General features: G+C 40.0%; 1 protein-coding gene across 4 annotated transcripts in view; it reads right to left on the reverse strand.

The window, feature by feature from the left end:
- Positions 1–18,606, reverse strand: part of MTUS1 (microtubule associated scaffold protein 1) — a 165,928-nt gene extending 147,322 nt beyond the window's left edge. The window contains exon 1 of one of the 4 annotated variants that reach the window (XM_007516286.3): positions 18,218–18,606. The gene's annotated coding sequence lies outside the window, so the exon portion shown is untranslated. Of the gene's footprint in view, positions 1–17,559; positions 17,649–17,668; positions 17,900–18,217 lie in introns of those variants that run through there. The other 3 variants (XM_060183457.1, XM_060183481.1, XM_060183476.1) reach the window with 3 other exon arrangements.
- Positions 18,607–20,174: the final 1,568 nt, after the last annotated feature.

Below are 20,174 nucleotides of genomic sequence, written 5' to 3' on the forward strand. Positions count from 1 at the left end.
TGGTGTCATTTTTTAAAAAGGAAGACATTCAGAATATCTAATATGCATTGTACTGTTCTATAGAAAAAAAATCTGAAATTTTGCAAATTGGACTCTGGGTAGTATTATATTCTAAGGCTAATTTGCTTAATGCAAAAAAAAAATCTTTAGTTCTATGAAAACTGTCAATGTTTGGCTTCTAATTACCTAAAGGTCTAACTGTGATGGTCTTTAAGACCAGTGGTTAAGTAAAAACTGGTCAAGACAGACATCTTATTTTTTTTCTTTATTGGGGAATTAATGTTTTACATTCAACAGTAAATACAATAGTTTGTACATGCATAACATTCCCCAGTTTCCCATGTAACAATACAACCCCCACCAGGTCCTCTAAGACAGACATCTTTAACAACAGCAATAAATTCTCAACAGAAAAAAAAAAAATCAGTGATGTGCTGACTCCATTCTTTTTAATAATATAAGTCTTTATTATTTTTGTTCTCTTTTTATTGTGGTGCCAGGAAATAAACCTCAAGGGTCTACACATGTGTTATACTGCTAAGTAGGCCTCCAAGCCCCCACACCAGTGTTTTAACTTTTTTAGTTTAGAGAAAGGAAGCACTGAGAGAAAGAGCCTGTAGCACCACTACACCATCCAGGGAGCTCATCTGATACTGTCCATGGTGCTCCCATGTGGCACAAGATTTGAAACGTGGGCCACATGCACAGTAAAGCACATCGTCTACTAGACAAACTATATCCCAGCCCCCTAACTCCATTATCTGCAGTTCAGTTATGACCAACAAATGCCAAAGTAGCAAAGCAACTCTACTCCCTCATACACAGATCCAAGTGCCCTGCTGGCTTGACAGCCTGGCTGTGAGTTTAAAGGCAGAAATGAATCCAATGAAGAATATAAGAGCTAACTTAAAAAAGATTCATTTTTATAGAAGATAGTGTATGACATAGAAAGAAATAAGAGCACTACTCAACTATGGCAAATGATAGTACCAGGAACAGAATTTGGGACCTCTGAGCCTCAGACATGCCAATCTTATGCTCTAGCACTGACACATCTCCCCAGTGCAAATTCCTGAATTTTTAAGTGAATTAATTTCGGTACTCATGCCATTTTCCAATGATCTCAAATTCTGTATAAAATAAGATAGCTGTATAAGTTTAACTAATCCACATTTTTTAAAAAACATTTGTTTATTAATTTATTCCCTTTTGTTGCCCTTGTTTTATTGTTGTAGTTATTATTGTTGTTGGTGGTGTCATTGTTGGATAGGACAGAGAGAAATGGAGAGAGGAGGGAAAGACAGAGAGGGGAAGAGAAAGACACCTGTAGACCTGCTTCACCACCTGTGAATCAACTCCCCTGCAGGTGGGGAACAGGGATCCTTGCGCAAGTCCTTGTGCTTCATGTCACCTGCGCTTAACCCACTGCTTCTGCCCAACTCACTGAATCCACATTTTACAACCGAAAATAATTCCATTTCCCACCATTATACAGTAATATAATAATGATATATTAGTTATCAATATAAATTATGCCAACTTCCTTACAACTGATCTCAACATTAGGGACTTTCAAAAAAAAAAAAATTCAATTACTCCCATATCAGCACACTAGAATAGTTCACTAGAATAGTTCAGACAACTTAAGTGTCTGTGGAATGGGGTCAGTTATTTTATGTACTACCCTGCCAGATACTTTATCCCTGCTATAAAGTGATCTCTTACTGAAAGAGTCAATAAACATCCATTCACTCAACAAACAACCACTAGTGCCTACCATATGGCAGCTATTCTGCTAGAGACACAATGGTAAACAAAACAATCCCTGGCTTTAAATCTTCAAAGGGTTTATAGTTAAATGAGAAGACAAGAAAGTACAAATATGTTGTTTCTCTTCTTTAACTTATTTTTTTTTTTTTTTAACCAGTGTACTACTTAGCTCTAGCTTACGGTGATGCTTGGGATTGAACCTAGGATTTTTGGTGATTCAGGAATAAAAGCCCTTCTATATAGCCACTATGCTACTATCCCAATCAACAATTAAGTAATTATAAAATCCCAGGTATAGAAGTAGTCAGAGACTGAGGGAAGCCAGAAGTGGGCTTCAGGGGAAAAGATACGGAGGAAATGATAAAGTGAAGCTTCTTAGAAGATGAAACTTGAGCTGAGTTTAATAGGCAAGTGAGAGCATATTAACCCTTCATATTATAGAAACTAGTAAAATGTCCCATCCAAAATCTGAATGGAAGACATGGAGAAGCCAGTTTTTCATTGTCACTGAGAATACTTTGGACAAAATAACTTTCTTCTACTATAAACATTAAAAAAAAAACATTTGATCACAAAAATGAAGTATATAATTGCAGAATAAAGGAAATAATTTTTTCAGTTTAAGTGTAAATTCAGCTTCATGAATACCTTAGTTCATTATATTTTTTCCATTTCACTGTATCATGAGAAATAGTTTGTCACCAAGCATCTCTGATTCATGGATACACATATGGAACATTTGAGCTAGGTGTAAATAGCACAAAGGAAGAATAGAGTAGGAAGATTTGGAAGGATACCAGATTGGAGGTGGAGAACAGCTTCCAGACTCCAGGAAAATCCAAGAGGGAGATAGATGTAAAAGGGCATGATGAGGTGATCAATGGAAAAGGAAAGGAGTAGGCCAGATCAAAAAAGGTCATTATGTACTGGCCACCCTGCTAAAGGCACCAGAACAGAACAGAAACTAGCATACTTTAGAGGAATCTATAGCTATCAAACAAAAGAAATAGCTTTAGCAGAGACCAAGAGGTCTGGAAGGCAGCACCAAGAACAATTAGGTTCACCCATAGCTGGATATTATGATATTATAAAGCTACTCCAGGACCCAGATATCATTCCAGAAGTGCATGTATGAGAGAGAGAAAAACAGTCATTGAGAGAGAAAGAACAGCCCTCAGCAGAAACTTTGAACTGACCAAAGTGAAGTCCTTAAATTGGATGTTATGTATAATAACTGGGATTTGCACACACTGCGTAGGACCGGGTCTTTATTATGAACACGAGAAACAGACAAGAGAAGCAGGCTGGCGAGATGGTGGTGCACCCAGTTGAGCACACATATTACCATGTGTAAGGACCTGAGTTCAAGCCCCTGCTCCCCATCTGCAGCAGGGATCCTTCATGAGCAGTGAAGCAGGTTTGCACTGTGTCTTACTTTCTCTCTTTCTATCTCCTCTTTGCCTCTCAACTCCTCAGTGTCCTATCAAATAAAATAAAAAGGAAGGAAGGAAGAAAGGGAGGGAGGGAGGATGGGAAGGAGGGAGGAAGGAAGAAAAGAAGGAAGAAAGAAGGAAGAAAAGAAGGAAGAAAGGAAGAAAGAAGGAAGAAAAGAAGGGAGGAAGGGAGGGAGGAAGTGCAGGCTGCTGGGAGCAGTGGATTCATAGTGCTGGCACTGAGCCCCAGTGATAACCCTAGTGGCAATAAAAAATAGGAGAAGGAAACAGCATTTAGGCTGAAAGACATAACTACAGTTCTCTGGATGTCTTAGAACAGCTCACCCAAATGACCTCTCATTGTTGTATGTCAAGGTAATACATTCTCCTAAGAAAAACTAGAACTTAGTTTTTAATATTTTATTTATTAATTAATGAGAGGGATAGGAGGAGCGAGAAAGAAACAGACATCATTCTGGTACATGTGCTGAACTTAGGACCTCATGCTTGAGAGTTCAACACTTCATGCATTGTACCTCCGAACCACAGAAATTATTTTTTTTTAAAGTCTCTTCATTTAAAAAGTTGGTAAGTATGAGGTGAGAATGACCTAAAAGCTAAAAACTCTCTGAAGCTTTTCAATGTCAAAAGGGTGTGTGTGTGTGTGTGTCGGAGACAGAGAAAGAAAAGCTGTACATACTCATAAACTAGGGACAGAACCTCCTTCTCTGACATATGCTGTCAATTTCTACTTCTCCACAGTCAGTAAAGTGTATAAGATCAGCAAGGAGAAACAGGCATCCACATCTACCACTAATGACGATGTCAGCACAGGGTACTCCATAGTACATACAGTACTCTACCTCCCAGGGGGTCACCCAGTGGGGCAGACAAGTCCCTCCTCCTTGGTTAGGAATACTAAAACTGATGTTTCCAGAATTTCAGTACCTTACCTAAGAAATAAACAGCAATAAACAGTAAGCTCAGTACAGACATACACTCATTTTTCACCCTCCTTTCCACAGAAACAAGATTCTCCAAGTGGTGATTCCATAAGTTAAAGACCCATAGCTGTCTAGACAAAGACAGCATGTGTTACTCATTAAAAGCTCCCACATTTACTCAGTAGCTGGCTTATCTACCTTAGGCAAGCCGAAATTAATCTTGGCCCTATTTTCCTCACCTATAAAATCTGATAGTAATAAAAGAATCATAGCAGCCCTTTCTCTTTCACTTGAGTCATCCTAGTCACGTAACACCTACAGAAGGGATACTGCTGTACATGTCTATGCCAGTATTCACAGTATCTAGAAATAGAGAAAATGACATGCGTTGGAAAAATCCCAGGTTTCAGAAAAGGGCCTTGGAAAATAAGGCATCTCCTTATTTCCAAGATCTATGCTATACAAATGAAAAAAAAAAGTTAAATGAAACTTTTAAAAACTTGCTAACTCACATAGAACTGTTAGTTGTGTTGTTGTTGCAATGTCAACAATCTTGGAAAACAAATTCTACTATTATCCTTACTTTACTAATGACTACAACTTAGCCTGTTGTTCATATAGTTAAAGGAACTTTCTGAGATCATGAAATATATCTGTATCTTATTATGTTGGATACACAGTTGTGTATTTGTTAACATTTATAATTGTAAAATTAATCTAGGTTATATTGTTGTGCTTAATTTAATAGCCTGGTGGCTATTTAAAAAAAAAAATCAAAACATAAGACTACAGAAAGAGCTAACCCTATAGAAGTAAATAAGTAAAACTAATCCACCACTTATACATAGTTCCTGTCAAGGACCACTATCAAAAACTATGTGATTGACCTAAAAAAAGAAAGATTTAGTATAAATATTTTTCATTCTTTTTACTTCATGTAAAGCAGGTTAAATAAACTAGGTCTGCAGGTATCTTTCTCTCCCTATCTTCCCTCTCTGTCGGGAAATTGAGGAGCCTCACAAAGCACCCTGCATTCCTGATACTATGGCCTATCTACATAATCAGTTTTGCCTGAAAGATTCCCCCCCCCCATTCCATTTCTTTGATCTATCTTCTTTCTACCCTCAAAATTCTCCCTGCCTGCAGGGTATTATTAATCCTACCAGTTAAAACCCTAGGAACAGTTGCTAAGGAAGTTCCTACCTTTCCAGCTCCATTTTGCCTTTCTCCACCTCTTTCCTAGCCATTTCCGTTTCTGACTTGCCACTTCCGGGTCTGTCTTTTAAAAGGCCATGGCTCTCTGATCAATAAAGATATTGCATTGTCTCATCATGTGTTTGGTTCCTGAGTCATCTCCCTCACGTTGCTGAGTGAGTAGCAGCCCAGGCTGGCTCCAGTCTAGTTCTCTCCAACCCAGAGAGTACACACAGGGGAAGAGGCACCCCCACTCTAGCCCCGCACTTCTCCCCTCTCAATTTCTCTTGTCTAATAAAATAGATTTTAAAAGGAAAAAAAAATGACCACCAGGAGCCACAGCAATAACCCTGGTGGCAATTAAAAATAAACATCTAGGGGGCCAGGTGGTAATGTACTGGGCTAATTGCACATGGCACAAAACACTAGGTCCAGTACTAGGTCCAGTGCAAGGATCCCAGTTCCAGCCCCTGACTTCCTACCTGCCTAAGGGGTTGCTTCACAATAGGTGAAGCAGGTCTATAGGTGTCTGTGTTTTTCTCCCCGTCTTCCCCTCCTCTCTTGATTTCTCTCTGTCCTGTCCAACAACAACAGCAATAACAACAATACAATAATGACAACAATTCCAACAACAAAAATGGAAAAAATGGCCTTCAGGAGCAGTGGATTCATAGTACAGGCACTGATCCCCAATGATAATCCTGGCAGCAAAAAAAAAAATGAACATCTCAGAGGGGACAGGAATAGAACTCTGGAACACTGGTGGTGGGAACTGTGTGGAATTGTACTAGTTATCTTACAAACTTGTCAGTCATCATTAAATCACAAAAAAAGAAAAAAACTCCTTGTTTATAATCTTTAAAGCAGTTGCCATTTCTCTTCAAAGACCATGTAACTAAAATGAAATAATTTTCCATCCTTGGCTGGGGAGATAGCATAATGATTAAGCAAAAGATTTTCCTGAGTGTGGCTCTGAGGTCCCAGGTTTAACAGTACTATCATAAACTAGAGCTAAGCAGTGGTCTGGTGTGTGGAGGTCTCAGCCTCCCCCTGCCCCGTGTGTGTGTGTGTGTGTGTGTGTGTGTGTGTGTGTGTGTGTTGAAAATAAAATCAAAAAAGAGTTTTCATCCCAATCATGTCAAGATCAACTGAAAAATGTCATTCTGTGTGAGGATGGTACTTCACTTTCTCTCACAACTATCAATAAACCAACTTCCTATACCTTTTGCTTGAAAATGATTACAGTGTTAGACTTTCTATTGGAAGAATTCCTAAGCAGAAAAATCAAATGTATGTACATGCCTAAGCTGCAGAACAGTACAAAGGAAAAATAAAGGAAGCTATTTTTCAAGTAATAACACTGTAAGTTAATTAAAAGTCACTTGTCACTTGGTGATAGTTATTAATCTTTAAAACTAGAAATCCTGAGTCGGGAGGTGGCGCAGTGGGTTAAGCGCACGTGGCGCAAAGCGCAGGGAGCGGCGTAAGGATCCTGGTTCGAGCCCCCGGCTCCCCACCTGCAGGGGAGTCGCTTCACAGGCAGTGAAGTAGGTCTGCAGGTGTCTATCTTTCTCTCCCCCTCTCTGTCTTCCCCTCCTCTCTCCATTTCTCTCTGTCCTGTCCAACAACGAACGACATCAACGATGGTAATAATAATGACCACAACGAGGCTACAACAACAAGGGCAACAAAAGGGGGAAAAATGGCCTCCAGGAGCGGTGGATTCATGGTGCAGGCACCAAGCCCAGCAATAACCCTGGAGGGAAAGAAAAAAATAACAACTAGAAATCCTAACTAAAAAGTGTAGAACTGTGTTATTCTTTTATTTTTAAAAAATACTTATTGATTCCTTTTTGTTGCCCTTGTTTTATTGTTGTGGTTATTGTTGCTGCTGTCGTTGTTGGATAGGACAGAGAGAAATGGAGAGAGGACGGGAAGACGGGGAGAGAAAGATAGACACCTGCAGACCTGCTTAACCACCTGTGAAGTGACTCACCTGCAGTGGGGAGCCGGGGTCTCAAACCGGGATCCTCATGCTGGTCCTTACACTTTGCGCCAAGTGTACTTAACCCACTGCGCTACCGCCGGACTCCCAGAACTGTGTTATTATGGGGTATTCTTCATTCTGACTAACAGCAAGCCTGACCTCCTAGTTAAATTTCTACCAAGGAGAATTAGCTCCATCTGAGATATGAATTACCTGACTATAAAACTTAAAACAAGGAAAAAAGATTCAAACTTTCCATAGAAAAAAACATTTCAAGTTTGATCCCCGGCAGCACATGTGCCGGGGTGATGTCTGGTTCTTTCTCTCTCCTCCTTATCTTTCTCATAAATAAATAAAATCTTTAAAAAAAAATTTAGAAAAATATTGGTTCCTATTCAATATATATGGCCTTGGAATGGTATCTGTAAAACTGGTTCATTTTATGATATGCTATAAAATTAAATTACAGCTAAATTTAAAAAAATATTTAGTCCTTTTTGTTGCCCTTGTTTTATTGTTATAGTTATTATTGTTGTTGTTGTTGCACAGGACAGAGAAATGGAGAGAGGAGAGGAAGACAGAGAAGGGAAAGAGAAAGGTAGACACCTGCAGACCTGCTTCACCACTTGTAAAGCAACTTCCCTGCAGGTGGGGAGCCGGGGCTTCGAGCCAGGATTCTTATGCCCATCCTTGTGCTTTGAAGCACAAATTTTATTAAGCTTAATAAGAGCAAGAATAATCCCAGGCTGAAATTTCATCTGTATTCTTTATATATGTAGTATATAATGTATATTATACATAACTATTATATAATGTATTGTATATTATACAAATATACATTATATTATACACACATACACATATGAACCAGCCCCAGGTTTCTATTCATTGTCAATTTATGACTATCTGCACAAATGTAATGCACCATAAACTATCACCAATAGAATTAATTCTGTACATGTATTTGCATACAGAAATGCCAGAGGTTTTGAGAATGGCACTTCATAATAAAGCAGAGTTATAATTCACAGGGAATAGAAACCTCCCACCCTCCAACTCTAGGTTACCCTCCTTTGAAGGACACTGTCTTTCAGAAGATCACATGGCCACAGGCTCAGTGGACTCACTCTCCCATTTGCTTGGTATATCACAGTGGAGAGAGAAGGCAGGGCAGGGAGACAGGGAGAGAAGGAAAGGACAATGAAGAAAGTCCAGGAAAAATGAAATCAATACCTCTGGCTTAAAAGATGTTGTAGTAGCTATGACTAAAGAAAGAGTTTCAAATTCCCATGCCATCCATATTCTAGATGATTTACTCCAGGCTGGTATCTTCACCCCCACAAAAAGTGTGTGTGTGTGTGTGTGTGTGTGTGTGTGTGTGTGTGTGTGTGTACACACAATTTTTCAGCAATAAAAAGTTCTGGCCCTATCCTCAAACTGTAATAAGATATTGAATAACGAAATTATACTCATATGCCAATAACAGCATTAGCCCTCTCAATTAGAAAAAAAACATATTAGAAAGATCATCAAGAGAATGTAAGAGACGCCAGATCGAACTGCTTAATTATCTTACCTCTTAATCCTTTTGTTGGGAAGATAATGGTAGCAGTAATTAAGGATGAGGAATCCTTAGATAATCAAAAATGTCAAGACAACTTTCTGTATCCTAAAATGTTGTTCAGGCACAAGTCAAAATTCCCAGTCTATAGCATAATGTCGGGGATCTGGAAAAATATTCTAGTAATTTGAATAATATCATTTCCAAGACTCCACTTCATGAGGTTTGGAGCTTTTCTGACTCTGAGAATGGAGGCCAATTTTTTTTTAACTACAGCCTTCCACTTTGTATAGCATGTGACCCATCGTGTGCTGGATTCATAGCTTTCAACTAATTAAAGTCAAACATTATGTTCTAACAGAAAGGGTTATTGCTCATCTTTAACTTCTTGAAATGAAAGCATAAGCCTACTATATGCTATGCACAATGACTTGGTTCTGCATATGGGGTCTAAATTAGAGATCTAATAAAATGGGTGCATTTTACCTGGGAAACAGAAAAGTTTACTCATTTTTACTCATTTCGCATTCCTCCAGTACTTTCTGTTTTATCACCAGAAGTAGGACTTTCAGAATCCTAACATATGTCAAAGTCCATAGGGTGAGGTAATAATCTGCAAATACGGTTTAAGTCTGTAGTTTGCCTAAGAATGAGACAACTATAGGGTAGCAGTTTACTGTACAATAAAATTAATAGACTTCACAACACAAAATGACTAAACTGACAGTTATTCTGGTAAACACATTCAACTGACTTGACACAAAGGTCAGAGGAAGGAAGTGAATCCATTTTAAGTATCTTCTCTTGGAGGGGCCAGGTGGTAGTACACCCAGTTGAGCACACACGTTACTATGTGTAAAGACAGAGGTTCAAACCCCAAGTCCCCACTTGCAAGGAGGAAGCTTCATGAGTGGTGAAGCAGTACTACAGATGTCTCTCTTCCCTCTAACTACCCCTCCCTTCTCAGTTTCTCTCTATTCCATCAAATAAAACAAAAAAGAAAAAAAAATTAAAAAGCAAGTGAACATCTTTTGGAGTACTTATAGCTATACTGGCTTCTATTTTTGTTCAGTAAAGCTGGTCAAGGGAGCTGTTTCAATCAAAAATAAATATAAACTCATCTTCCACTGAAGACTATTAAATACATCATATGAAATCTTTATTTGAAAAAAAGGTGATGGAATATTGACTTCTTCAGAATTGGTATATATGTAAATAATACCAGCAATAAATATTACCAAGTTTTCATTGCAGAAAAAGTACATATGAGTCCATAGCCAATAATCAAGACTTAATGAACACTGCCTCCAACATTATTTAATCTATAAGCTTCTGTATGCACAAATACAGTTTCATACATCTTCCTACTCATCTCATAAGTGTGACTCTCTTCCAGAGGAATTTGCTTCTCAATACCAATTGAAGACAAAATGTCCTGAAATTTTATTAATTGTAGAATATCAAGGTAAGTATGATTAACTGACCCCCCCCAAACTTAAAACACTAATTTTATTTTCTTTGTATTCACCTAGAACAAAACTTCACAAGGTACAATATTATAAATATTTAAAGAATGATAATCAAGTAATTTAATGCCTTCAAAGTCCTCCTGTGCCTACCTGCTCCACTGATGTGTTCCTACTATTATCTTCTCTTTACTATCCCATTAGCTGTGTTTACAATGAAAGACTAGGAAAGCTTGTCTTTTTTGTATAACACAGAGCCTACTGAAACATGAAATTAGTGCAAATTCAGGTAAACTTAGATTACCTAGATGCAATGTCCTTACAAGGGTTTTCAGTAAGTTTGAGAGTTAAGAACTATAGGTCATCTTATTGCATATTCAAAATTATATTTATTTAAAATTTTTATTAGTGATTTAATAATGACTTAAAAGGTTTTAAGATTACAGGACTATTGTTTCACACTGCAACAACCATCAAAGTTCTGTGCCCTGTCTCCAAAAATAACTGCTATAGTTCTCATAAAGTTTTAGAGACAGTTTGGCTATTTTTTTTCTTTGAAAGTTCATATGTTTCAATTCTCCATATTCCACATGAGTGAAACCATAAAGTACTTGTCTTTTAACCTTTTCATTACTTCATTAATCATAGTTGCTTCAAGTTCCATCGATTTTGTCCCAAATGACACAATATAATTCTTTCACATTGCAGAACAATATTCCAGTGACTTTATGCCCCACTGCTTCTTTATTCAGTCGTCTGTTGATAGGCATTTAGACTGCTTCTACTCCTTGACTATTGTGAGCAAGCTAGGTATTGTTCAAAAGTATTCTGTTCCATATTTCCACAGGAGAAACTTTAATTGACTTGAAAAATATCTTTCCCTAAATTTAAAACTTCAAAATAAAAGCTTTGGATTAGAATAAAGGTAAAGAGTGTGATTTTTCTTACTTTTGCTCATATAGTAAATTTATGGCTTTCTTTCTCTTCCTCCCTTGCTTCCTCCCTCACTCCCTTCCTTCCTTTCTTCCTTCCTTTCTTTCTCTCTTTCTTTCACCCTTTCTTATTTGACATGAGGGTTTTACTGCCCCACTGATTTTACCAGACAGGAAAGGAGAGAGAGGAAAAAAAAAAAAACAGAAAGAGGAAGATATATTCTAGCACCAAAGCTTACCTGTGCCCCCACACTATGGTAATTAATTTTTGACAAAGGAGTCCAGACTATTAACTGGGGAAAGGAGAGTGTCTTCAACAAATGGCGTTGGAAAAATTGGGTTTCCAGGACTGAGTGGTTGTGCACCTGGTTGAGCACACATGCTACAATGCACAAGGACCCAGGTTCGAGGCCCCAGTCTCCACCTGCAGGGGGGAAATCTTTGCAAGTGGTACAGCAATGCTGCATGTGCCTCTCTGTCTCTCTTCCCCTCTATTTCCTCCTTTCCTCTTGATTTCTATTTATCCTAAATTTTTTTTTTAATTAAAAGAAAAACTGGGTTGAAACATACAGAAGAATGAAATGGAACCACTACATTTCACCAGACACAAAAGTAAATTCCAAACAGATCAGACTTGGATGTTAGGTGAGAAACTATCAAATACTAAAGAGGAAAATACTGGCAGCTGTCTTTTCCAACAAAATTTTATAGCATCTTCAATGATATAAACCCAATTGCAATGCAAAAAAAAAAAAATTATGCCTGAGTCTCTGAGGTTCCTGGTTCAGTCCCCAGCACCACCATAAGCCAGAGCTCTGAACAGTGTTTTGGTCTTTCTCTCTCACTCTCATATTAAAATAAAACAAAATACTAGGCTGGGAAGACAGCCTAGTGGTTATGCAAATCCAACTGCAAAGATGACGAAAACAACCAATGGAACTACATTACATCAAAAAGTTTCTGCACAGCAAAAGAAACCTCCCATTTCAGAATGGGAGACTATCTTTACATGCCATACATAAGACAAAAGGCTAACATAACAACCAAAATATATAAAGAGCTTACCAAACTCAGCCCCCCCCCAAAAAAAAAGACCAAAATGGAAAGAGGATTTGAACATATTATTCACTAAGGAAGAGATCCAAAGGGCCAACAGACATATGAAAAAATGCTCAACTTACTGTCAGATAAATGCAAATAAAGACAATAATAAGATACCACTTCACTCCTGTGAGAATACATCATACATCAGAAAAGGTAGCAGCAACAAATGCTGGAGAGGTGGTGGGGCAAGGAGGCAAAAGGGAATGTAAATGGTTCAACCCCTATGGAGAGCCATCTGGAGGACTCTCAGAAAGCTAGAAATAATTTCTTGTCTGATGTCTGGCATGTGAAGATCTTCTCCCATTCTGTGAGGGGTCTCTCTGTTTGTTTAATAGTTTCTTTGGATGTGCAGAAGCATTTCAATTTGATGTAGTCCCATTGGTTTGTTTCTGCTTTAGTCTTCCTTGCAATTGGGTTTGATTCATCAAAGATGTCCTTGAGGTGTATGTGACCCTGGGTCCATGCTCCCAGAGGGCTAGAGAATGGGAAAGCTATCATGGGAGGGGGTGGGTTATGGAGATTGGGTGGTGGGAATTGTGTGGAGTTGTACCCCTCCTACCTTATGTTTTTGTTCATTAATCCTTTCTTAAATACAAAATTAAAAAAAAAAAAAAAAGAATTTCTAGGGATAAAAAAAAAAGAAAGAAAGCTAGAAATAAGCCTACCCTCTGATCCTGCAATTCCTCTCCTGGGGATATATCCTAAGGAACCAAACACACCCCTCCAAAAAGATCTGTGTCTACCTATGTTCATAGCAGCACAATCTATAATAGCCAAAACCTGGAAGCAACCCAGGTGTCTAACAACAGATGAGTGGCTGAGTAAGTTGATATATATATATATATATACAAAATAGAATACTATTCAGCTATTAAAAGTGGTGAATTCACCTTGTCACCTCAGCTTGGATGGAGTTTGAAGGAATCGTGTTAAGTGAGATAAGCCAGAATGAGAAGGATGAGTATGGGATGATCCCAGTCATAGACAGAAGTTGAAAAATAAGAACAGATGGGAAAATATAGCAGAACTTGGACTAGGTTTGGTGTGTTGCACCAAAGTAAAAGACTCAAAATTGGGGGGTGGGGAGGGGAGTGGGGGGATGAATTCAGGTCTTGGAGCATGATGGTGGAGGAGGACTTAGGTGGGGGGGGTTAGAGTGTTATAAAAAAACTAAAGGTGGGGAGACAGCATAATGGTTATGCAAACAAAATCTCAAGCCTGAGGTTATAGGTCTCAGGTTCAATCCCCTCCCCCCCAACCCAATATAAGCCAGAGTTGAGTAGTGCTTTCATAAATACATAAATTAATTTTAAAAGTTAGAGACCATGGTCTGGGAGGTGGCGCAGTGGATAAAACATTGGGCTCTCAAGCATGAGGTCCTGAGTTCAATCCCCGGCAGCACATGTACCAGAGTGATGTCTGGTTCTTTCTCTCTCTCCTATCTTTCTAATAAACAAAATCTTTAAAAAAAAATAAATAAAAAGTTAAAGAGACCTATAGGGCCCGGTGGTGGCCCACCTGGTTGAGTGTACATATTACAATGTGTTAGAACCCAGGGTTCAAGGCCCCAGTCCCCACCTTCGGGGGAAACCTTTGCAAGCAGTGAAGCAGTGTTGCAGGTATCTCTCTGGCTCCCTCTTTCTATCTCTCCCTTCCTCTCAATTTCTTGCTGTCTCCAATGAATAAATATAATAAAAAACGTTAACTGAGAAATGTTACACATATATACCAACTACAGTATTTTCTGTTACTGTAAACCACTAATCCCCCTGGGATGCATTGGATCTACCTTCTCGTGGTGCATCCCGTGAGTACCCATTCATTGGGGAAACTGACGATCCTTCCTAGCCGACTGAATCCATATGGATCCCAGTCACTTTCAAAGCCAGCAACAAGCAGCTCTTGACAGCTTTCAACCTGACCTGTTGACTGGCTACGGAAGAAGGGCAAACGCTAGAAGAAGAACTAATCCCCCAATAAAAAAAATTTTTTTTTAAGAACCAGACTTGGTCAACTATTCACCATTTTGCCAGAATGACCTGTACATCTCTATACACGTGTATTCACTTTTCTAAATAAAGTATGTAATGCCTGACAAAAATGAAAAAAAAACTGTCAATATTTGAAGATATTATTTGTGATAAACTTCCACTGATGGTATTAGTAAGAAAGAAAATAAATATTTATTTTAATAAATATTCTTTATTATAAGCCTATCTGAGCCTATTAGCCAAATTTAAACACAATTTATCTTCAAATGAATACATTTTTCATTTTCTCTTTAATATAGGACTTAACTGAAGGCTAAGGCAAACTTAACCTTAGTGAACAAATAAAGGAGCTCCGGTATCAAAGAAGTATATGCAAACACACACACTGAAGGGCTTGAAATCTGTTTAGAGATCAAGTGGTGGCAAACTTCCATTGCACGCACATGTTACCATGTACATTCACTGAAGGTTTGAATGGTAGGTACTCTGCTCTCTTTCTCCCACTGTCTCATACAAGTAAAGAATTATCTTTCCATTTAAGAACAATTATTTGTATTAGAAGGAACACAGCAGCAAAAGTATTCTTATAAACTGCTAGTAGGAGCTAGTAAAACTGTTTTTGACAAGATCAAAAAAGGAAACACTAAGCAGAAGCTGGACTGGAGTTGGTGTATTGAACCAAAGTAAAAGACTCTGGGGGGGGGGGGGAGAGTACAGGTCAGAGGACCTAGTGGGGGTTGTACTGTTATGTGGAAAACAGAGAAATGTTATGCATGTACGAACTATTGTATTTACTGTCGACTGTAAAATATCAATGCCCCAATAAAGGAAAGGGAAAAAAATTTTTTTTTAATCAAGTGGTCTATTTGTATCAAGAGTCTCTGAACCACCAACTGTACTTCCAGAACTCCATACTCTATAAGGAAATGCTTTGAATATAGTGTATAAAGTGTTGTGTCAACATAATTGTTTACAAAAGTGGAAACAAACTGAAAGTTCAGCTATAATATAACTAAATTATTAGGTACAGTGAACTATATACTCATTAATAGAAGACTACCAATAAATGCCTATGTGGAAATTTTTTCATATGGCAATAAAAGACAATATGCATGCAACAGTATATTGATATGAACTAAAAAAAAATCAGCATGCCCTATCAAAGGAACAACTATAGAAGCCAGACCATCCACTTTCTGCATCATAAAGAATTTTGGACCATACTCCCAGAGGGATAAATGTTAGCGAAAAATGACCAGAGGGCTCTGAACTCCAATCCATGAGGACTTAAGAGAAGAAGATACTCTGAAGTAGTGTGACATAGAAAGGAAGAGAAGGCCGAACCACAGAAAAAAACTGGCAAGTATATATAAATATAGAAACAATATTCAACCCAAATCTGTGATCTTGGGAGAACTACTGCAGTTTCTAATAGAGAGAATGGGGACACAGAATGCTGGTGGTGGGAAAGATATGGAATTATACCCGTTACCTTATAATTTTGTAAATCAATAAAATTTTTAAAAATTCACACAAGAAAAGAATTTGTAAGAGAAATAGCATACAAAAGTATATATAAACTACATATCTGTAAAAATATAAACAAAATGTATATTGCAATTATCTTTGGATAGCAGAATAAACCTTTACATTTTTCTGATGAATCTACCCAATTTTATATAGCAAGCATGTGTTACTTTTGAAATCTAATAGGCATTAAAAAAAAAGATATTTGTATGATATGCTTCTTAAGTGATTAGATCATTCTCAATACCAAAAAAGTCTGGAACCTTATAAGCATATGAAATACTTCAATTCTGTTCTAATAATTAAAGGATGCTGATAGTATGTCTTTTCCATATACTATCACCGATTCTTAAACTAGGTAAAAAAAATTGGTACAAGTTAAATAATTAAGTATTTTTTCAAATAAATCTCACTATTAAGGTATTTCTTTTAAAAAATAAGCAGTTTGAATCAGTTCTTTGTATAACTTCATGCAGTATTGTACTTAAGGAAAAAATCTTGGAAAATATGAAAAGCATTTCAAACATTACACAGCACTATACAAATAGAGCAATGTTTCAATTTTATCACCCCTCTGTAATCATCCTGAAAAAAAGCTTGTCTACAGAAGAATTACAATTCCAACTGAGCAATTTTTTGAGGACTAACCATACACTGTATCTAGGTATATCTATACTTCTTAATGTTCAGAGGCTCTGTATAAACAGAAGTCATTTTTCATTTCCCTGCTCCAACAGTAAACATCCACACCCATCCTCCACTCCCAGATTTAGTGAGTTAAAGGTAACTGAACTCCTGTCACCTGGCAAAAATCAATGCTTTCACTGCCCTCCCACCACCACTGCTGGCTGGTGACTTCTACTTAAAACAAAATACACAGAATTTCCTTTCTTGGAATGGTTAACTCTGGTGGTGGGAATTATATGCCTCTTATTCCACAATCTTGTCGACCAATATTAAATCACTAATAAAATAAAGTAATACAAAAAAGTTAAAAAGTAGTTAATACAGTACGTGAAACGTCATGCAAGTTAAATAATCTCTCCTACCCTGCAATAACTCATTCCAAATCTGAAAGGGGGAAAAAATTAAACTAGAAAACAGAAAAACAAATAGTAGAAAAAGCTACGTCTTTAACAGATGAGGACAAAAAATATTTTTGAGAAGTAAACACGCCACTCCACTAATTGCTAAAGCCGTCAATCAGGCGACCACAGTTAGGAGTGGATTTTTTTTTTTTTTTTCCTCAAGAGCTAGAACAGCACAAGTAAGGGATCTCAGGAAGTTAAAGGCAGGGACGAGAAGACCTAGAGGGAATTGCAGCAACCTCCTTAATGCCATAGGCTACCACTCCCCCCCCCCCCCCACACACACACCCGTTCTGATCACTTAAGCAGAGAACACGCCCAGGCTAACCGCCCCGCGAGAAAAAACTGGAGCTGCAAATGTCTGGTATGTAGCTTCCGGCGAAGAATACTAGCTTGTCAGTCAGCTGGCCTTAAGGTCGTGGGTGAAGCCCTGCGGTCACTGTCAAGGTGACAACCAGAGCTCCGCAACCGTCCCTTCTGCAGGGACCCCCTCCACACCTCACAACTTTCGCACCGAGCACTTAGAATGCCAGAGTCTCTCTCGAAAAGCCAGTCCTGGCACCTTAAGAGGGGGCGCGCTCCAATGTCTCCTCTCCAGGGTCACCCGAGAGAAAGGCTCTGCCGCAGCCCGCCTGAGGGGGGCGCAGCAGTCGACCCGCGTCCGCACTTACCCGCAGCGACTCCAGGCCGAGCGCCAAGCCGGGGAGCTGCGGGAGACCAGGAGCCTCCGCGCCGGCGCCCTTTGCACCCTCGGCCGAAGGCGCTCCAGACAACCCCCCTTCTCCTCGCTCCTCGCTCCTCCTCCTCCCGCCGCACACCCACTCCAAAAACACACACACGCTCCAGGGGCCGCAGTGCAGTCAGCGCCCTGGGACGACGTCTGCACCTGGCTGCGCCCTTCTGCCCTCTCCCCCGCCCCCCCCCCCCACACACACACCGCCACCTGAACACGCCGAGCGCGGCTGCTGCTGCTGCTGAAATTCCCGGGAACCGGGAATCCGGCGGGGGAGGGAGGGGGGGATCCTCCCCGCCTCCTGGCCAGCCATGGGGTGGAGCAAGAGCCTGGAGTTCTGGAAACTTGTCCAAAGGAAGAAAAAGAAAAAAAGCTGCCTCGGCACCCACAGTCACCCTCTTTTGCAGGCGGCCTGAGCCTGCTCCTGGAGCTGGAGACAAAGAGACCACTGCACCCCAAGAAACTTCAAAGACGAGCCAGCCTTTACCTTCCGGATGCGGGGTTCCGCAGGCTGGCGGACAGGGCTGGATTCGCCCCTGTGCTCCCTGCTCCCGGGCTTCCCAGTCCCGAAGCCCCGCGCGCTGCAGGGCTAAGTGCCCACGTGCCCCACGCCCGGGGCGTCTCCCCGAGACCGCACTACACCTGTTGCCACGTGCGATTGGGCGCCCCGGGCTGCTTCCTGCGCACCTGGCGGCACCACGCGTTCCCAGACAGTTCTTCCGGGAGACTAGAGCACTGGGATGCCCCGTGCTAGGGCCCCCTCGCCAGTCATGGGTGGCCCACAGGAACGAACTCCTGCTGCCCTCTTGCCACCTGTATTTGAGGTTTCTAGCTCCCTAAGTTTCCTGCAGCCAGGGCCGCCCGGGGTGGGGCTGGGAGTGAGAAGATTGAAGAATTAATATGGGCGGTGACTTGTGAGGAGCCAGCTGTGATTTGCCTCTGTTGAGTGTCCTACACCAGTCTGTATTATTATCATCCCTCTAAGGGGGTTACTTGCAGATCTCTATCAAGAGTTAAAGGAATGAGCATCCCACCTGCTAGAGCTTTCAGCAGGAAAGAGATCAGATCCACTTTTCTCTACCCACACTAACTCCTTACTCTGCTAAACTGAACAAATGTCATCCATGACTTTTTACTAGGCCCATAAATAGTTTCTTCTATCAGCATATTTTAAATACAAAGTGTTTCCAAAGATCCTGTTAACGTTTGTGCACCATTAAATTTCAGGTTACTGGGCAGGGGTAGATAGCATAATAGTTATGCAAAGAAACTCTCATTCCTGAGGCTCCAAAAGTCCCAGGTTCAAACTCCTGCCTCCTCAGTCTGCACCACCATAAACCAGAGCTGAGTAGCACTCTGATCAAGGGAGAAGAGGGGAAGGAGGGGAGGGGAGGGGAAGGGAGGGAGGGAGAGGGAGAGGGAGAGGGAGAGGGAGAGGGAGAGGGAGAGGGAGAGGGAGAGGGAGAGGGAGAGAGCAAATTTCGGATTACCTGAGCTAGAGAGAGAGAGGGAGAGGGAGAGGGAGAGGGAGAGAACAAATTTCGGATTACCTGAGCTCGACTATTTACTTACTTGGGTGTGGCAGGAGGAAGAAATGGAGGAGAAAAACTTTTTTTTTCCCTCCAGGGTTATTGCTGGAAGCTCGGTGCCTGCACTAAGAATCCTCTGCTCCGGGAGTCGGGCTGTAGCGCAGCAGGTTAAGCGCAGGTGGCGCAAAGCTCAAGGACTGGCATAAGAATTCCGGTTCAAGCCCTGGCTCCCCACCTGCAGGGGAGTCACTTCACAAGTGGTGAAGCAGGTCTGCAGGTGTCTGTCTTTCTCTCCCCCTCTCTGTCTTCCCCTCCTCTCTCCATTTCTCTCTGTCCTATCTACAACAACAACAATAATAACTACAACAATTAAAAAAAACAGCAAAGGCAACAAAAGGGAATAAATAAAATAAATATTTTTTTTTAAAAAAAAGAATCCTCTGCTCCTGGTAGCCATTTTTTTTCCATTTTATTGGATAGCACAGAGAGAAATGAGAGAGGAGGGGAAGATAGAGAGGGGGAGAGAAAGACACCTGCAGACCTGCTTCAACTTCCCTGCAGGTGAGGAACAGGGGACTAGAACTGGGGGAAAAACTTAAGTAAGTTTTTTTCAGAGAAATACTGTATATAGTATATAATAAGGTTTTCTATATCCAATAAACAAATGTGTTTATTTACAGCTACAAAGCCTTTTCGTGTGTATAGTATTCTATTATTTCCTCAACATGACCCAGGTATTTACAGGTCAGATTATTACCTCCATTTTTCCAAATGAGGAAATAGAAGAACAGAAAGGTCAAGTGATTTGTCCAAGTTCACACAGCAATTCTGAACCAAGTGTAAACTCTGAAGACAAAACTCCTAATCTTTTATTCCATTACATAATAACTGACACTTGCTTTTAAGTCCAAGTTG

The sequence above is a fragment of the Erinaceus europaeus genome, chromosome 2 (assembly GCF_950295315.1).
Source record: "Erinaceus europaeus chromosome 2, mEriEur2.1, whole genome shotgun sequence".
In the NCBI taxonomy this organism is placed as follows: domain Eukaryota; kingdom Metazoa; phylum Chordata; class Mammalia; order Eulipotyphla; family Erinaceidae; genus Erinaceus; species Erinaceus europaeus.